We start from the raw sequence: 20,522 nt of genomic DNA, 5'->3' as shown, positions 1-20,522 counted from the left end.
TCCTCCTTCCCACTCAATAACCTCCAATGACAAGCAGGAGGCGGGACAACTTTATGGGACTGGGCCAACTGGAGAATCAACCGCCTGCGGGGCGGGGCTGCGGTAGGAGACAGTAAAGTACAAAACTGGAAGGCGTGGCTAGTAATTCCCGAGAAAGGGCGGAGCTACAGCTCCTTATACATCCGAAAAAAATCCTACCTGGGGGGGCGGGACTGACAGTGTGGGCGTGGCCAACGGTGAGAGCTCTTGATTTATGTGTTACTTTAGGTTGTGTGGTAAAGTGGCATTGTGGCTTTTCTGTATCTTTACCATCATAGTTTTATTGTTATGTGCAGACCATCATTAAAATGTATTTAAAAATCTGAGCTGGTATGGATGACAATTAAAAAAAAGAATTTGGGTTTAATTTTTAAAGGACTTTTATTATACAGCTTTTTATGTGTGGGTGACAGTTCCCCTTTAAGGTGGCCGTAACCGTAACCATAACTGGACAGCAAACCAGCAAATCTTTCCCCCGATATGCCCACCCTGGGGAAGCCATAGGGCCAAACGATTGAATTAAAATGGCGGGTATATGGGCAGTCGGGCCAAGGGCTACATCAATGAGCCAATGGGGTCCCCAGTCAAACCTGCCCGATCGAGATCTGCCCAATGTAAGTCCAAGGCCCATTGGGAGTCCCCATACACAGGAAGATAAGCTGCCAAATCTGAAGGACCCAAATCGGCAACTGAAATCTGCCCGTGTATGGCCGCCTTTACTTAACGTATAGAAAAGGGGCCCCGAATTAAATCAGGAGCCCGTCATTGGTTATTATTGTGGCACTGCACCTCGGGCCCCTTGTAGGGGGTTAAATAGAATTACAAAGCAGGGGTGTAAGTAGACACCCCCGGGCCTGGGTGTCGGCCGCTCCAACACATTTTTCTGGTGCCAGGGTCCATCGGGCCCTGAGGAGGTGCGGGCCTGGGTGCGAGCTCCGGTAGTTACACTACTGTTACAAAGATCCAACATGTGGCCCTCCAGCATCCTCAGGAAGGGGAGATAAGTGTAAAGGTGGCCATACACGGGCCGATTGTAGCTGCCGATATGGGTCCCTTAGACCGACTCGGCAGCTTATTGGCCCGTGTAGGGGCACAAACGACAGGCCTGCCCGACCAACATCTGGCCTGAAATCTGGTAGATCTCGATCAGGCAGGTTAAAAAATCTAGTCGGATCGGGGACCGCATCAACTGATTGCACCTATTACAGGCATTCTAATTCTATCATTTGGCCCTAGGGCCAAACGACCGAATTAGTCTGAATTCACCCGATATCGCCCACCCGTAGGTGGGCGATATCGGGAGAAGATCCGATTGCTTGGTGAGGTCGCAGATCGTAGCGCGTATGGCCACCTTAAGGGCACTGAGCAGCGGTACATTGTGCTTTGTTTCTCATGCCAGACTGCCCAGTGCCAGCACCCCCTATCATGTTGCCCAGTGATGCCCAAGTGACAGTGATAAGGCTGAGTGGCGCAGTTACAGAGATAGGCTCAGTGCCCGCTGCTAGAGTTCCCCCGTCCTTAGCTGCACGGAACATTAGATGTCACAGGGGCTGAAACATTTTTTAAGTTATTTAGCTTTTTCTTTCTTTGAATTTCAGCAGTTATCTGGTTGCTAGGGTCTTGTTTACCTTAGCAACCAGACAGTGGTTTGAATGACAGACCAGAATATAAATGGGAGAGAGCCTAAATAGAAAGATAAAGGCAGGGTACAAAGTGCAAACAAACATGGGGGATTGTATTCAGTGTTTGCACTTTGCACCCCACATACTAAATGGCCTATTTGCTGTTCCACTCCCCCTCTCCTTTTCGATTGTAAGCTCCAAGGCTCGCTTTACCCCATACTTAGTATATGTGGGTAATCTGTATATTTGGTTTATACACCCTTCTATTGTACAACACTGTTGAATAGATTGGTGCTTTTTAAATACTTACTACTACTAGTACAGTTGACTGAAATGCATTCTCTGGAGCCTATTTTTTATCCACCCGGAACAAGAATGTAGCCTTTCTTCTCTAGACATGAAAATGGAGGGTATCCATATCTAACCAGCATGTCCTATCGGGTGTGTGTGGGTGAAAGTTCTCTGACACGCCTGTAGGGATTGCCCCGCCTTCCTTCCATCAGGCCCCTCCCCTTCCCACAAGAAATAGAGGGAAAACCAAAGGATCTTTCTGATCTCTGAGACGTTGCTCAACCAGTCGGCAGTACATGGAATCCTGATGTAATGCAACTAACAAGCTGGGGGGGGGGGGGGGGGTGTATAGTCTGGCAATCCCTTTCTGTTCTCTGGTTCTGACTCTTTAACCAATGTAGCAGAATTCAGTCCTCCTCCAGGTCTGTTAATTAGATTGTGTCATGAGTCAGAGCCAGCAGTGCAGGGAATATTTACTCTACGGTAGTTGTTCGTGTAGTAACCTACGATATTCATGTTGGTTCGTCCCTATCCGGGGTGTCTGTGGAACTAAAAATGCTCATTGGCTGGGCAGTGGAATAATGTGGGTATTTGCTGGGCATGCTCAGTGATGATCAACCTGCAATGTAGAGGCCTAAGGTTACCAGCAGGGGGAGCTACTGAGAGGGAGCTTATATGACTCCATATGTGGATTTTTTTATATGTACAGGTTGGACCTGTTATCCAGAATGCTTGGGACCTGGGATGTTCTGGATAAGAAATCTTTCCGTAATTCAGATCTCCTACCTTAAGTCTACTAAAAAAAACTATTTAAACAGTATTTAAATCCAATAGGTTTGTTTTGGTTACAATAAGGGGTAATTATATCTTAGTTGGGATCAAGTACAGGTACTGTTTTATTATTACAGAGAAAAGGGAATCATTTAACCATTAAATAAACCCAATAGAACCGTTCTGCCCCCAATAAGGGTAATTATATCTTAGTTGGGATCAAGTACAGGTACTGTTTTATTATTACAGAGAAAAGGGAATCATTTAACCATTAAATAAACCCAATAGGGCCGTTCTGCCTCAATAAGGGGTAATTATATCTTAGTTGGGATCAAGTACAGGTACTGTTTTATTATTACAGAGAAAAGGGAATCATTTAACCATTAAATAAACCCAATAGGGCTGTTCTGCCCCAATAAGGGGTAATTATATCTTAGTTGGGATCAAGTACAGGTACTGTTTTATTATTACAGAGAAAAGGGAATCATTTAACCATTAAATAAACCCAATAGGGCTGTTCTGCCCCAATAAGGGGTAATTATATCTTAGTTGGGATCAAGTACAGGTACTGTTTTATTATTACAGAGAAAAGGGAATCATTTAACCATTAAATAAACCCAATAGGGCCGTTCTGCCTCAATAAGGGGTAATTATATCTTAGTTGGGATCAAGTACAGGTACTGTTTTATTATTACAGAGAAAAGGGAATCATTTAACCATTAAATAAACCCAATAGGGCTGTTCTGCCCCAATAAGGGGTAATTATATCTTAGTTGGGATCAAGTACAGGTACTGTTTTATTATTACAGAGAAAAGGGAATCATTTAACCATTAAATAAACCCAATAGGGCTGTTCTGCCCCAATAAGGGGTAATTATATCTTAGTTGGGATCAAGTACAGGTACTGTTTTATTATTACAGAGAAAAGGGAATCATTTAACCATTAAATAAACCCAATAGGGCTGTTCTGCCCCCAATAAGGGGTAATTATATCTTAGTTGGGATCAAGTACAGGTACTGTTTTATTATTACAGAGAAAAGGGAATAATTTAACCATTAAATAAACCCAATAGGGCTGTTCTGCCCCAATAAGGGGTAATTATATCTTAGTTGGGATCAAGTACAGGTACTGTTTTATTATTACAGAGAAAAGGGAATCATTTAACCATGAAATAAACCCAATAGGGCTGTTCTGCCCCAATAAGGGGTAATTATATCTTAGTTGGGATCAAGTACAGGTACTGTTTTATTATTACAGAGAAAAGGGAATCATTTAACCATTAAATAAACCCAATAGGGCTGTTCTGCCCCAATAAGGGGTAATTATATCTTAGTTGGGATCAAGTACAGGTACTGTTTTATTATTACAGAGAAAAGGGAATCATTTAACCATTAAATAAACCCAATAGGGCTGTTCTGCCCCAATAAGGGGTAATTATATCTTAGTTGGGATCAAGCACAGGTACTGTTTTATTATTACAGGGAAAAAGGAAACCATTTTTAAAAATGTGAATTATTTCATTAAAATGAGTCTATGGGAGATGGCCTTTCCGTAATTCGGAACTTTCTGGATAATGGGTTTCTGGATAAGGGGTCCAATACCTGTACCTATATAAAATAGAATAAGGAAAATCATGAAAGTGTTATTTTACAAGCACTATAGCGCCCCCTTGCTTAGTGGGTAAGGGACACACCTTGCATTTGATGCATCAAAAATCAGCATTCAGAATGGGGTCATTATCTGAGCACCTACCCAAGGCCACATTTCAAATGCTAATAGCTCATTTGCTTTTATTTTACCTGGCACCCTGGGTTCTTCTGTTGCCTGTCTGTGCCAGATTCTGCAAGGACTTGGCAGCCCTAAACATGGAGGAGGCAGCACAGTACAAGAGCACGTTGTTCCCTGTTACTGACGCACTGATAGAAGGGAACTGTGGTGCTGGTGGATTAGGAATAGTGAGGGGAGCTGGGGGGTTAGTGGGAGGGGGAGGCAATATACCCTGTGTATTCATTTTCCCTCAATATTCAGTAAATCCCATGACATAGTTCTGCCTTTATTTTCTAGCTGGATTCCTTATCTACATGAAACAGAGCTGCCCAGGTTACAACAGGTTATGTACTACTGATATTACTGCTACCATCTTGTCCTACTGTCCCCATCTTGTCCTACTGTCCCCATCTTGTCCTACTGTCCCCATCTTGTCCTACTGTCTCCATCTTGTCCTACTGTCCCCATCTTGCCCTACTGTCTCCATCTTGTCCTACTGTCCCCATCTTGTCCTACTGTCTCCATCTTGTCCTACTGTCCCCATCTTGTCCTACTGTCTCCATCTTGTCCTACTGTCTCCATCTTGCCCTACTGTCTCCATCTTGCCCTACTGTCTTCATCTTGCCCTACTGTCTCCATCTTGCCCTACTGTCTCCATCTTGTCCTACTGTCTCCATCTTGTCCTACTGTCTCCATCTTGTCCTACTGTCCCCATCTTGTCCTACTGTCTCCATCTTGTCCTACTGTCCCCATCTTGTCCTACTGTCTCCATCTTGTCCTACTGTCTCCATCTTGTCCTACTGTCTCCATCTTGTCCTACTGTCTCCATCTTGTCCTACTGTCTCCATCTTGCCCTACTGTCCCCATCTTTCCCTACTGTCTCCATCTTGCCCTACTGTCCCCATCTTTCCCTACTGTCTCCATCTTGCCCTACTGTCCCCATCTTTCCCTACTGTCTCCATCTTGCCCTACTGTCCCCATCTTTCCCTACTGTCTCCTTATTTCACTATGCATGGGGCCCAGGGCAATAGTTCATGGCTGGATCTCCCTTAATAACCACAACATTTCCTTTCTATCTATAAGATCTGAAACCCTAGAAACCAGTTGTATGTAGGTCCAAAAAAATCTGGAATTGCAATCTTATATATCTATGTAATATGGAGACACTGTGCTGCGCTGAGCTCCAGTGGGAGCTGTGGGGGTTCAGCAAGTAGAAGCTATGGCTGGAAGCAATTATATGGGTCAGAACCTTGGAAGCTTTTCCACAGCCAGAATTATACTCAAAGAGCTGAAATGAATTAGCGGTCTGGAGTTAATTTTGTAGAAAGAAATCCTTCACTCAGTGGTTGTCATGCAGCTACAGGTGTAAGCATTTCCTATGCTCCATGGTTGTGGCTGTAGGATAGCAGGTATAGTAGGGAGAGATGGTGCCTATAGTAGCAGTGGGGGGATAATAGCCTCTGGGAAGGGACTGGGGCTGTGGGATAGCAGGTATAGTAGGGAGAGATGGTACCTATAGTAGCAGTGGGGGGGTATAATAGCCTCTGGGAAGGGACTGGGGCTGTGGGATAGCAGGTATAGTAGGGAGAGATGGTGCCTATAGTAGCAGTGGGGGGATAATAGCCTCTGGGAAGGGACTGGGGCTGTGGGATAGCAGGTATAGTAGGGAGAGATGGTGCCTATAGTAGCAGTGGGGGGATAATAGCCTCTGGGAAGGGACTGGGGCTGTGGGATAGCAGGTATAGTAGGGAGAGATGGTGCCTATAGTAGCAGTGGGGGGATAATAGCCTCTGGGAAGGGACTGGGGCTGTGGGATAGCAGGTATAGTAGGGAGAGATGGTGCCTATAGTAGCAGTGGGATAATAGCCTCTGGGAAGGGACTGGGGCTGTGGGATAGCAGGTATAGTAGGGAGAGATGGTGCCTATAGTAGCAGCGGGGGGATAATAGCCTCTGGGAAGGGACTGGGGCTGTGGGATAGCAGGTATAGTAGGGAGAGATGGTGCCTATAGTAGCAGCGGGGGGATAATAGCCTCTGGGAAGGGACTGGGGCTGATCCCCTTAATTTGTAGCCAGTTAGTAAGTGCAATGCAGTAGTTATACTTTACACACAGACATAACATACAGAGCGGTACATGTGACACACGGTGGATCTGACACTCAGCGCAGTAGTTACAGTAAAGCGTTTCCTTCCTGCATGGGCAGAGCTGATAGGACACTGCGCTTCTATTCATAGCTACAAACTGAGATATTCTCTCTCTTTACTTTGAATTTGTAACAAGTGGGATTGTAGGAAATGAATGGAGAATTCCTCCTACAGTCTGTGAGTAAATAGAAGTCAAAACTCCCAATTTCCCTACTAAGAGGGGGGAAACGAGTGCTTTGTTTTATTTTGTTATAATTATTCTATTTATAATTAGAAAGGAATTTCCTCCCTAAACCTCTTTATTTTTGTTTTGCACAGGATCCACATGTAGAAGACTTTGGAAGCGATGGAACATAATGAGGTTGCATGGGCTGTTTATAAACCAAACCATATTAAAGGGAAACTATACCCTCTGCAACTATGAATTTAAAAATCTAAACGAAACTTTATCGGCAATAGTGTCTATAGGAAACTTCCCCTAGAAATGTCAGATTTTCCCTATATGGTCACAGAACCCCTCAGTGACTGCTAATATCCTTATCATTTACAGTAGGGGGTACATTATCCCTTATAATACATGAGTGATACTCAGAGTTCCCTGTATAACTCAGCCTGCAGCCTTGTGCCTTTATATGGGGGGCACAGAACCCCTCAGTGACTGCTAATATCCTTATCATTTACAGTAGGGGGTACATTATCCCTTATAATACATGAGTGATACTCAGAGTTCCCTGTATAACTCAGCCTGCAGCCTTGTGCCTTTATATGGGCAGAGAACCCCTCAGTGACTGCTAATATCCTTATCATTTACAGTAGGGGGTACATTATCCCTTATAATACATGAGTGATACTCAGAGTTCCCTGTATAACTCAGCCTGCAGCCTTGTGCCTTTATATGGGCACAGAACCCCTCAGTGACTGCTAATATCCTTATCATTTACAGTAGGGGGTACATTATCCCTTATAATACATGAGTGATACTCAGAGTTCCCTGTATAACTCAGCCTGCAGCCTTGTGCCTTTATATGGGCAGAGAACCCCTCAGTGACTGCTAATATCCTTATCATTTACAGTAGGGGGTACATTATCCCTTATAATACATGAGTGATACTCAGAGTTCCCTGTATAACTCAGCCTGCAGCCTTGTGCCTTTATATGGGCACAGAACCCCTCAGTGACTGCTAATATCCTTATCATTTACAGTAGGGGGTACATTATCCCTTATAATACATGAGTGATACTCAGAGTTCCCTGTATAACTCAGCCTGCAGCCTTGTGCCTTTATATGGGGGGCACAGAACCCCTCAGTGACTGCTAATATCCTTATCATTTACAGTAGGGGGTACATTATCCCTTATAATACATGAGTGATACTCAGAGTTCCCTGTATAACTCAGCCTGCAGCCTTGTGCCTTTATATGGGGGGCACAGAACCCCTCAGTGACTGCTAATATCCTTATCATTTACAGTAGGGGGTACATTATCCCTTATAATACATGAGTGATACTCAGAGTTCCCTGTATAACTCAGCCTGTAGCCTTGTGCCTTTATATGGGCACAGAACCCCTCAGTGACTTCTAATATCCTTATCATTTACAGTAGGGGGTACTTTATTTACTATATAATACAGGGATAGGATTTCATATACCATTGATGTTTATATAAAAGCAGAATACATCAAGAATGTCACAAACTTCACAAACTCGTTCAGTGTTTGAATAAATGTCTCAGGTCAGTAAATGTCTGGATCTAGAAGGAACAGTCTGGGTTCCAACACCCGGTGTAGCCAACAGGAGACATGTCAGTCTGAAAAGTGCTGGTCCATTGGGCACAGAATTATTTATAAGTCCCTAACTAGAGCCAAACTAAGAGGCAGAATCTGATTGGAGCACAATCCTCCCTTGTTGGTAAATAGAGCTTATCTGCCCCGCACCTGTATAGAGTGTTTTAGCTGTGGGTGCCAGAAATTCCTAATGAACACTGCACCCATGCCGGATACGTTGAGTCATGCCGGATATGCACCTTAATTTGCTTACTTGCCTTCAGCCGCACCGAGTGTCCCAGTGTCAGAGAGAGAAGGAACAAATGCAAATGGGCTACAGAAATAGAATTTATCCATAATGCCCTGCCTTGTGTTTGGGTCCTCAGGCTTTTCAATTGTGTGTTCATGACTGCTATTCCAGCATAGTGATTCCCCTGTACTAAGCACAATTAAGCAGGAACAGCCCCCTAAGTTTGCTCATAGCCTGTACAGAGAGATACCATAAAACTATGGCACATAGGGATTCCCCTGTACTAAGCACAATTCAGCAGGAACAGCCCCTAAGTTTGCTCATAGCCTGTACAGAGAGATACCATAAAGCTATGGCACATAGGGATTCCCCTGTACTAAGCACAATTAAGCAGGAACAGCCCCCTAAGTTTGCCCATAGCCTGTACAGAGAGATACCATAAAACTATGGCACATAGGGATTCCCCTGTACTAAGCACAATTCAGCAGGAACAGCCCCCTAAGTTTGCTCATAGCCTTTAAAGAGAGATACCATAGAACTATGGCAGCATAGAGATTCCCCTGTACTAAGCACAATTCAGCAGGAACAGTCCCCTAAGTTTGCTCTTAGACTGTACAGAGAGATACCATAAAACTATGGCACATAGGGATTCCCCTGTACTAAGCACAATTCAGCAGGAACAGCCCCCTAAGTTTGCTCATAGCCTGTACAGAGAGATACCATAAAACTATGGCACATAGGGATTCCCCTGTACTAAGCACAATTCAGCAGGAACAGCCCCCTAAGTTTGCTCATAGCCTGTACAGAGAGATACCATAAAACTATGGCACATAGGGATTCCCCTGTACTAAGCACAATTCAGCAGGAACAGCCCCCTAAGTTTGCTCTTAGACTGTAAAGAGAGATACCATAAAACTATGGCACATAGGGATTCCCCTGTACTAAGCACAATTCAGCAGGAACAGCCAACAAGTGCAAAAAACCCCAAAACCAAATAGTTATCGAAAATGCCCCATCCTACTGAGGTCCTAGGCAAAACACAGTATCCCTATACAGTGAGGCACCTGTTCTAGAGAAAGTTCACTGCCTGCCCCTACAAATATAGCACATTAACTCATGGTGACACCATGTGGTGGCCTCTGGTACTACAGGCATTCAGAAGCAGAACTGAGCAAGGCTGCACCCACCGTGTATAACTGGGTTGCATTCATGTATGGAATTATCCATGCTTTGGATTACCCAGGCCAAAAAATGATTACAGTATCACAAATGCACTTTAGCAATAACAATGGGGCTTATTTAACAACATGGGTGCTAACGAGAAGATTTCAATGGGGCAAAATAAAAATAACATGGAGCTCTGGATCCCTTATATTCAGTTTCCACTCTTTTCCCTTTCACTTGCTCCTATGTGGGGCCCTATAGTGTGTGGGGTTCAGTGCGGGCAGGTTGGCTGGATGCTCAGCCATGTCCTGCTTTACTACAAGTAAACACTAGGGGGAGTCAGTGCTGCCACTTGTTATTCTTCTATAGATATTGAACATTTTTATTATTATTGTTGTTGTTGTTGGTATTAACTATTATTTATTGTATTTATTTATAATTTAACTTTATTGTAATTTTTACTAGCATGTATTTATAAAGCCCCAACATATTATGCAGTGCTGTACAATAAATGGGTGGCGATACAAATTACTTATGAAAAAGCAACTGATAACCAATAAAATTAAAAGGTAAATAGGGCCCTTCCCTGAAGAGCTTACAATCTAAAAGATGAAGGGGTATGAGATACAAGGTGTGTGAATGGGTTTCTCCCTTTAGTTGTGACTATACTACAATTTCCAGCCTCACCCAACAGCCATTTTTCAGGGAATTCTGGGAATGAAAGTTTAAGAACATCTGGGTGGGTGCTGGGGCCACTGTATCATATATTGCTGGGGCCACTGTATTATATATTGCTGGGGCCACTGTATCATATATTGCTGGGGCCACTGTATTATATATTGCTGGGGCCACTGTATCATATATTGCTGGGGCCACTGTATCATATATTGCTGGGGCCACTGTATCATATATTGCTGGGGCCTCTGTATCATATATTGCTGGGGCCACTGTATCATATATTGCTGGGGCCTCTGTATCATATATTGCTGGGGCCTCTGTATGATAAATTGCTGGGGCCACTGTATCATATATTACTGGGGCCACTGTATTATATATTGCTGGGGCCTCTGTATCATATATTGCTGGGGCCTCTGTATCATATATTGCTGGGCCCTCTGTATTATATATTGCTGGGGTAACTGTATCATATATTGCTGGGGTCACTGTATCATATATTGCTGGGCCCTCTGTATTATATATTGCTGGGGTCACTGTATCATATATTGCTGGGGCCTCTGTATCATATATTGCTGGGGTCACTGTATTATATATATTGCTGGGGCCTCTGTATCATATATTGCTGGGGCCACTGTATTATATATTGCTGGGGCCACTGTATTATATATTGCTGGGGTCACTGTATCATATATTGCTGGGGTCACTGTATTATATATATTGCTGGGGCCTCTGTATCATATATTGCTGGGGCCACTGTATTATATATTGCTGGGGCCACTGTATTATATATTGCTGGGGTCACTGTATCATATATTGCTGGGGTCACAGTATTATATATATTGCTGGGGCCTCTGTATTATATATTGCTGGGGCCACTGTATTATATATTGCTGGGGTCACTGTATCATATATTGCTGGGGTCACTGTATTATATATATTGCTGGGGCCTCTGTATCATATATTGCTGGGGCCACTGTATTATATATTGCTGGGGTCACTGTATTATATATTGCTGGGGCAACTGTATTATATATTGCTGGGGCCACTGTATTATATATTGCTGGGGTCACTGTATCATATATTGCTGGGGTCACTGTATTATATATATTGCTGGGGCCTCTGTATCATATATTGCTGGGGCCACTGTATTATATATTGCTGGGGTCACTGTATTATATATTGCTGGGGCCACTGTATTATATATTGCTGGGGCCACTGTATGATATATTGCTGGGGCCACTGTATGATATATTGCTGGGGCCACTGTATGATATATTGCTGGGGCCACTGTATGATATATTGCTGGGGCCACTGTATTATATATTACTGGGGCCACTGTATTATATATATTGCTGGGGCCACTGTATTATATATATTGCTGGGGCCACTGTATTATATATTGCTGGGGCCACTGTATTATATATATTGCTGGGGCCACTGTATCATATATTGCTGGGGCCACTGTATCATATATTACTGGGGCCACTGTATTATATATATTGCTGGGGCCACTGTATCATATATTGCTGGGGCCACTGTATCATATATTACTGGGGCCACTGTATTATATATTGCTTGGGCCACTGTATCATATATTACTGGGGCCACTGTGCCATACGATATTTGGAACTTGCCTTATTTTAGAATTACCAAATCACTTGATAATTAAGGGACACATTTAACCCCCCCCACCCCATTTTGGCCCCCCTGCATTCCTTCTATAAGGGGGTATGAGTGCATAAGCTCGGGGGGGCTCAGCAGTGCCAGGCAGACAGTTGGCATGGGGTGGTGCCCATTCAGTGCAGTTCCTGCCACCTGTGACTTTGCTTTTGGCCGCAGGTCCCTGAGGGGCACTCGCACCGCCACAGATATTTTTGGCCCAAATAAAAATGTTCTGGTTTGTGCCAAATTGCCCAGATAGTGTCACCATTAATGTGAAAATATTCCTTCCCCGGCCGCGCAATAAGAGATAAATCAAGCTGTGATTGGAGAACAAGGCGGCTTTGTTTGGCCGTGACACGGCGCTGACATATCCCTAACAGGGCGCCATTGTACCCAGGGGCCGGGGGAGGCACAGTGTGGCATCTCTCTCATTCACCCGCAATTGGTATATCTCCCACAATCCGGCAAAATCAGCAGCTGCTGACTGACAGCCAGCATTCCTATTGGCTCCTGTACATACGGCTGGGAGCTGCCATGTCGCTTCCCATACACAGTACAGAATAAGGTGCAGCCCATACATACAGGGCTTGTCACCCCAAGGCATGGGAGGATGGCAGGGGCGTAGAGAAAAATGGGTGCTGGGGGACCAACAAAGAGATGAGGAGACAAGAGGAAAGGGGAGAAAGAGTAAGGCTAAATAGAAAGAAGTGGGACATTGTATTATTCCATATTCAGTGTTCTATGGAGACTGGCTTCAGTGGGTGGCACTGCCAGACTGATTACTATGGGTGGCACTGAGAGACTGGCTTCTGTGGGTGGCACTGCCAGACTGATTACTATGGGTGGCACTGAGAGACTGGCTTCTGTGGGTGGCACTGCCAGACTGGAGTCTATGGGTGGCACTGAGAGACTGGCTTCTGTGGGTGGCACTGCCATATTAGTGTCTATGGGTGGCACTGCAAGACTGGCTTTTGTGGGTGGCACTGCCAGACTGGCTTTTGTGGGTGGCACAGTGAGACTGGCTTCTGTGGGTGGCACAGTGAGACTGGCTTCTGTGGGTGGCACTGTGAGACTGGCTTTTGTGGGTGGCACAGTGAGACTGGCTTCTGTGGGTGGCACAGTGAGACTGGCTTCTGTGGGTGGCACTGTGAGACTGGCTTCTGTGGGTGGCACTGAGAGACTGGCTTCTGTGGGTGGCACTGCAAGACTGGCTTTTGTGGGTGGCACTGCCAGACTGGCTTCTGTGGGTGACACTGCCATATTGGTGTCTATGGGTGGCACTGAGAGACTGGCTTTTGTGGGTGGCACTGCCAGACTGGCTCCTGTGGGTGGCACTTAGAGACTGGCTGCTGTAGGCACAGCAGGATTGGCTTCTGTGGGTGGCACTGCCATATTGGAGTCTATGAGTGGCACTGCAAGACTGGCTTCTGTGGGTGGGACTGAGAGACTGGCTTCTGTGGGTGGGACTGAGAGACTGGCTTCTGTGGGTGGCACTGAGAGATTGGCTTCTGTGGGTGGCACTGAGAGACTGGCTTCTGTGGGTGGCACTGAGAGACTGGCTTCTGTGGGTGGGACTGAGAGACTGGCTTCTGTGGGTGGGACTGAGAGACTGGCTTCTGTGGGTGGGACTGAGAGACTGGCTTCTGTGGGTGGGACTGAGAGACTGGCTTCTGTGGGTGGCACTGAGAGATTGGCTTCTGTGGGTGGCACTGAGAGACTGGCTTCTGTGGGTGGGACTGAGAGACTGGCTTCTGTGGGTGGCACTGAGAGACTGGCTTCTGTGGGTGGCACTGAGAGACTGGCTTCTGTGGGTGGGACTGAGAGACTGGCTTCTGTGGGTGGGACTGAGAGACTGGCTTCTGTGGGTGGCACTGAGAGACTGGCTTCTGTGGGTGGCACTGAGAGATTGGCTTCTGTGGGTGGCACTGCCAGACGCGTTTCTATGGGTGGCACTGCCAGAGACAAATACCTAATAAGAGAAAGTTAATTACACACAAAGGAAACCTTGGAGTCTCAGCGTAAATGAGACATAATCGCCCCATAATCACCCAGGGCTCAGAATGTCTGCAATGTATTCCCCCAGATACAGCACTCACGGGGCTGGCGCGGCACTGCTTGGGCGCCCGATCTCTCCGGGAGAGGTTTCTTTATTATCATTAAACTGCTCAGCCAACGTGTGGGGGCTCCCATACTGTTCCTAATGGAGACCAACAAGAACTGTTAAATGCCTTATTAAGAAATACATTGTGGAGGTAATAACTCTCAGGAGTGAGATAACCCTGATATAAGTTTGCCCATAGCCTGTACAGAGAGATACCATAAAACTATGGCACATAGGGATTCCCCTGTACTAAGCACAATTCAGCAGGAACAGCCCCCTAAGTTTGCCCATAGCCTGTACAGAGAGATACCATAAAACTATGGCACATAGGGATTCCCCTGTACTAAGCACAATTCAGCAGGAACAGCCCCCTAAGTTTGCTCATAGCCTGTACAGAGAGATACCATAAAACTATGGCACATAGGGATTCCCCTGTACTAAGCACAATTCAGCAGGAACAGCCTCCTAAGTTTGCTCATAGCCTGTACAGAGAGATACCATAAAACTATGGCACATAGGGATTCCCCTGTACTAAGCACAATTCAGCAGGAACAGCCTCCTAAGTTTGCTCATAGCCTGTACAGAGAGATACCATAAAACTATGGCACATAGGGATTCCCCTGTACTAAGCACAATTCAGCAGGAACAGCCCCCTAAGTTTGCTCATAGCCTGTACAGAGAGATACCATAAAACTATGGCACATAGGGATTCCCCTGTACTAAGCACAATTCAGCAGGAACAGCCCCCTAAGTTTGCCCATAGCCTGTACAGAGAGATACCATAAAACTATGGCACATAGGGATTCCCCTGTACTAAGCACAATTCAGCAGGAGCAGCCCCCTAAGTTTGCTCATAGCCTGTACAGAGAGATACCATAAAACTATGGCACATAGGGATTCCCCTGTACTAAGCACAATTCAGCAGGAACAGCCCCCTAAGTTTGCTCATAGCCTGTACAGAGAGATACCATAAAACTATGGCACATAGGGATTCCCCTGTACTAAGCACAATTCAGCAGGAACAGCCCCCTAAGTTTGCTCATAGCCTGTACAGAGAGATACCATAAAACTATGGCACATAGGGATTCCCCTGTACTAAGCACAATTCAGCAGGAACAGCCCCCTAAGTTTGCTCATAGCCTGTACAGGGAGATACCATAAAACTATGGCACATAGGGATTCCCCTGTACTAAGCACAATTCAGCAGGAACAGCCCCCTAAGTTTGCTCATAGCCTGTACAGAGAGATACCATAAAACTATGGCACATAGGGATTCCCCTGTACTAAGCACAATTCAGCAGGAACAGCCCCCTAAGTTTGCTCATAGCCTGTACAGAGAGATACCATAAAACTATGGCACATAGGGATTCCCCTGTACTAAGCACAATTCAGCAGGAACAGCCTCCTAAGTTTGCTCATAGCCTGTACAGAGAGATACCATAAAACTATGGCACATAGGGATTCCCCTGTACTAAGCACAATTCAGCAGGAACAGCCCCCTAAGTTTGCTCATAGCCTGTACAGAGAGATACCATAAAACTATGGCACATAGGGATTCCCCTGTACTAAGCACAATTCAGCAGGAACAGCCCCCTAAGTTTGCTCATAGCCTGTACAGAGAGATACCATAAAACTATGGCACATAGGGATTCCCCTGTACTAAGCACAATTCAGCAGGAACAGCCCCCTAAGTTTGCTCATAGCCTGTACAGAGAGATACCATAAAACTATGGCACATAGGGATTCCCCTGTACTAAGCACAATTCAGCAGGAACAGCCCCCTAAGTTTGCTCATAGCCTGTACAGGGAGATACCATAAAACTATGGCACATAGGGATTCCCCTGTACTAAGCACAATTCAGCAGGAACAGCCCCCTAAGTTTGCCCATAGACTGTACAGAGAGATACCATAAAACTATGGCACATAGGGATTCCCCTGTACTAAGCACAATTCAGCAGGAACAGCCCCCTAAGTTTGCTCATAGCCTGTACAGAGAGATACCATAAAACTATGGCACATAGGGATTCCCCTGTACTAAGCACAATTCAGCAGGAACAGCCTCCTAAGTTTGCTCATAGCCTGTACAGAGAGATACCATAAAACTATGGCACATAGGGATTCCCCTGTACTAAGCACAATTCAGCAGGAACAGCCCCCTAAGTTTGCTCATAGCCTGTACAGAGAGATACCATAAAACTATGGCACATAGGGATTCCCCTGTACTAAGCACAATTCAGCAGGAACAGCCCCCTAAGTTTGCCCATAGACTGTACAGAGAGATACCATAAAACTATGGCACATAGGGATTCCCCTGTACTAAGCACAATTCAGCAGGAACAGCCCCCTAAGTTTGCTCATAGCCTGTACAGAGAGATACCATAAAACTATGGCACATAGGGATTCCCCTGTACTAAGCACAATTCAGCAGGAACAGCCCCCTAAGTTTGCTCATAGCCTGTACAGAGAGATACCATAAAACTATGGCACATAGGGATTCCCCTGTACTAAGCACAATTCAGCAGGAACAGCCCCCTAAGTTTGCTCATAGCCTGTACAGAGAGATACCATAAAACTATGGCACATAGGGATTCCCCTGTACTAAGCACAATTCAGCAGGAACAGCCCCCTAAGTTTGCTCATAGCCTGATGGTTAAACATATCATTGGAACATATGGCGACATGAACTAGCTAGTTTATATGGGAGCACGGCTGCTATTAGAATAATTACAGGGGCCCCGGAATGTTCTTTATTACAGAGAAGTAGGTCATGTTCAATAGTGCATGGCACCCCTTCCCAACGCTGCTGCCGAGTTCTTTCTATTTATTCTCTATGGCTGTCAAAGGAGAAATAAACCCTTTTATCTACTACTAAGGTTACAATATGGCATCTCCCACCCCCATATATATATATACCGTGTGATGGTCCTGGTTACATCCTACAGAAATGCAGCTTAACAAAGCGCTGTATCTTTAAGGCGTGTCTGGCTTGGGGGCGTGGCCTATACATCCCAGTACTCACTGTATATTAAATATATTATAAATTCTTCTCTATCTCACATGATAAACACAATATATATATTTGTGCCAAGGCAAAGAGACTGCAGCAATAACAGTCTCTCCCTGCGGCAGGGACACAATGACATGTTTAACCATGACCTGTCCCACAGGGGGGTCACATCCCCTAAACATTATGTTTAAATCATTACATGAGCTTTATCCCCCCTACACTTTATCTGTTTGTCCCGAGCAACCCCCCCCGGCAATGTACAGCCTTCCAATTATTTTTATTTATTCCCATCCAGCACCCGCGCCATCGCTATATCTGCAGGCACCTTCCTACTGAGGCCTCAAGATTATCCCTTATATTATGGGTTATCTCACCCCTTCCAGCCAAACACTAATATCCTCTCTATTCCCTTCCCTGCTACCCTCCCCTCTCCCAAGGTTACAGATATATAGAAACATTGGGGTAACACTTACCCTGCTATAGTTCCAGGGGTACCCAGGGCACAAATAAGCACTCACCCCAAATCCCCCCCTAACTGGCCTTCAGGATGGGCCCCCTTAGCCCATAACAAGGTTACAGATATATAGAAACATTGGGGTAACAGTCACCCTGCTATAGTTCCAGGGGTACCCAGGGCACAAATAAGCACTCACCCCAACTCTATTTATATTGGGGGGATGTTGGACTGGTATACAAGAAACAGGGGGTGCAGGCCCATAGTGGGTACCATTTAACAATGTATTAATAAAAAATAACATTGCAGTTACAAAGGCTCAACTCCTATAGCTGAAAAGGGGAGGGGAGGAGGGGGGGTACAGTTGTGCCGGACCCTGCAAAATCTTCTTCTTCACACAGATAATGATTGTTTCCGATGCTCTCACAGTTGGATCAGTACCGGGCTCTGCTGAAGCTTCTGGAAGGCGTTTGAGAACAATGAGAGTCTGGCGCCGGGAACGGAAACTGAAAGTGAAGAATCTCATTATTACTCCTAATAATTATAATCCCATTCCATATTCCACAAAGATTTTAATAATATTATTATTATTATTATTATGGTTTTGTTATTGTTGTTATTAGATTTGTATCTGTTTGTTTCTAATGCCAGTGCTGTTTCCTCTGCTTCAGCTGAGCCTCCTTATCTCTCACTGCCATTGCTACGCACACTCCGGGGGGGGGGGGGGGGGGGGGGGGGCGGGGCAGTCAGCAGTGCAGGAAATGCCTGTGAGCCAATCAGATAAAGGGAATTGCATCCTGCTTTGGGACACTGAGCGTTAGGGACCGACTCACAATACACGCTCTATATACAATATGGAATTGAATGGCTGGTCATTAATTTATCCCTGGGTACCCCTGGAACTATAGCAGGGTGACTGTTACCCCAATGTTTCTATATATCTGTAACCTTGTTATGGGCTAAGGGGGCCCAGCCTGAAGGCCAGTTAGGGGGGGATTTGGGGTGAGTGCTTATTTGTGCCCTGGGTACCCCTGGAACTATAGCGGGGTGACTGTTACCCCAATGTTTCTATATATCTGTAACCTTGTTATGGGCTAAGGGGGCCCAGCCTGAAGGCCAGTTAGGGGGGGATTTGGGGTGAGTGCTTATTTGTGCCCTGGGTACCCCTGGAACTATAGCGGGGTGACTGTTACCCCAATGTTTCTATATATCTGTAACCTTGTTATGGGCTAAGGGGGCCCAGCCTGAAGACGCTGGAGCCACAAAGTCACAGTGTTGGCCCGTGGGCCTCACAAATCAATCACTAGAGAGATTAGGCCCCAGGGAGTCAGCTTTACCCCAGTTCTATTGCGCCAATACAATAACAGGACAGTAAGCGTTACATCTCCCGTCAGACAGAACCTTAGTGCCTGACTCATGACTATATTTAGGCAGCGATGGTGTACATGAAGGATTTGTATAGATGCCTATTGATGTGTGAGTGCCTGATTGAAGCGCGTGGGGCTCTCAATGACTCACGCCGCTCTCTCTCGGGAAATCAAGTGCCGTGACCGGACTGAGCGTTTCTTTAGTACAGCGTGAGCTTTGCCTTTAATCTGCATGGAACGATCGGCCCTCGGGGATCTGCAAGGTTACAAGGGACAGTGTGGCTGATTGGGCTTTTGTATTGGGGACAGAGATACGGACTGGTAAACATGGTATATAAAGGGGGGTTCACCTTTAAGTATGTTATAGAATGGCCAATTCTAAGCAACTTTTCAATCTGTCTTAATAATTTTTTTATAGTTTTTGAACTCTTTGCCTTCTTCTGGCTCTTTGCAGCTTTCAAATGGGGGTCACTGACCCCGGCAGCCAACAAACTATTGCTCTGTGAGGCTCCAGTTTTATTGTTATTGTTACTTTTTATATATTTTTTTTTTTTCAGTCCCTCTCCTATTCATATACTAGTATCTTATTCCAACCACTGCCTGGTTGCTAAGGTAATTTGGACCCTAGCAACCAGATAACTGCTGAAACTCCAAACTGGAGAGCTGCTGAGCAAAAAGTGAAATAACTTAAAAAATACAAATAATAAAAAATGAAGACCAATTGCAAATTGTCTTGGAATATTACTCTCTACATCATACTACAGGTATGGGACCCGTTATCCAGAATGCTGGGGTTTTCCGTATAAGGGACCTTTCCGTAATATGGATCTCTTACCTTAAGTCTGCTTAAAAAAATATTTAAACAGTAATTAAACCCAATAGGATTGTTTTGCCCCCAATAAGGGGTAATTATATCTTAGTTGGGATCAAGTACAGATACTGTTTTATTATTACAGAGAAAAGGGAATCATTTAACCATTAAATAAACCCAATAGGGCTGTTCTGCCCCCAATAAGGGGTAATTATATCTTAGTTGGGATCAAGTACAGGTACTATTTTATTATTACAGAGAAAAGGGAATCATTTAACCATGAAATAAACCCAATAGGGCTGTTCTGCCCCAATAAGGGGTAATTATATCTTAGTTGGGATCAAGTACAGGTACTGTTTTATTATTACAGAGAAAAGGGAATCATTTAACCATTAAATAAACCCAATAGGGCTGTTCTGCCCCAATAAGGGGTAATTATATCTTAGTTGGGATCAAGTACAGGTACTGTTTTATTATTACAGACAAAAGGGAATCATTTAACCATGAAATAAACCCAATAGGGCTGTTCTGCCCCAATAAGGGGTAATTATATCTTAGTTGGGATCAAGTACAGGTACTGTTTTATTATTACAGAGAAAGGGGAATCATTTAAACATTAAATAAACCCAA

At 45.0% G+C, this 20,522-nt stretch overlaps 1 long non-coding RNA gene across 1 annotated transcript; it reads left to right on the top strand.

Annotated features, from left to right (window-relative positions):
* The first annotated feature begins 13 nt into the window (after nucleotides 1-13).
* Nucleotides 14-7,060, top strand: LOC116408917. The gene is made up of 3 exons (XR_004221416.1): nucleotides 14-102; nucleotides 4,789-4,834; nucleotides 6,954-7,060. It is a non-coding gene; the product is annotated as an uncharacterized LOC116408917 (long non-coding RNA).
* Nucleotides 7,061-20,522: the final 13,462 nt, after the last annotated feature.

This window comes from Xenopus tropicalis, chromosome 2 (assembly GCF_000004195.4).
Source record: "Xenopus tropicalis strain Nigerian chromosome 2, UCB_Xtro_10.0, whole genome shotgun sequence".
Classification (NCBI taxonomy): Eukaryota; Metazoa; Chordata; class Amphibia; order Anura; family Pipidae; genus Xenopus; species Xenopus tropicalis.
Note: the sequence above shows the minus strand (reverse complement) of the source record. Positions and strands in the feature narration are given on the sequence as shown.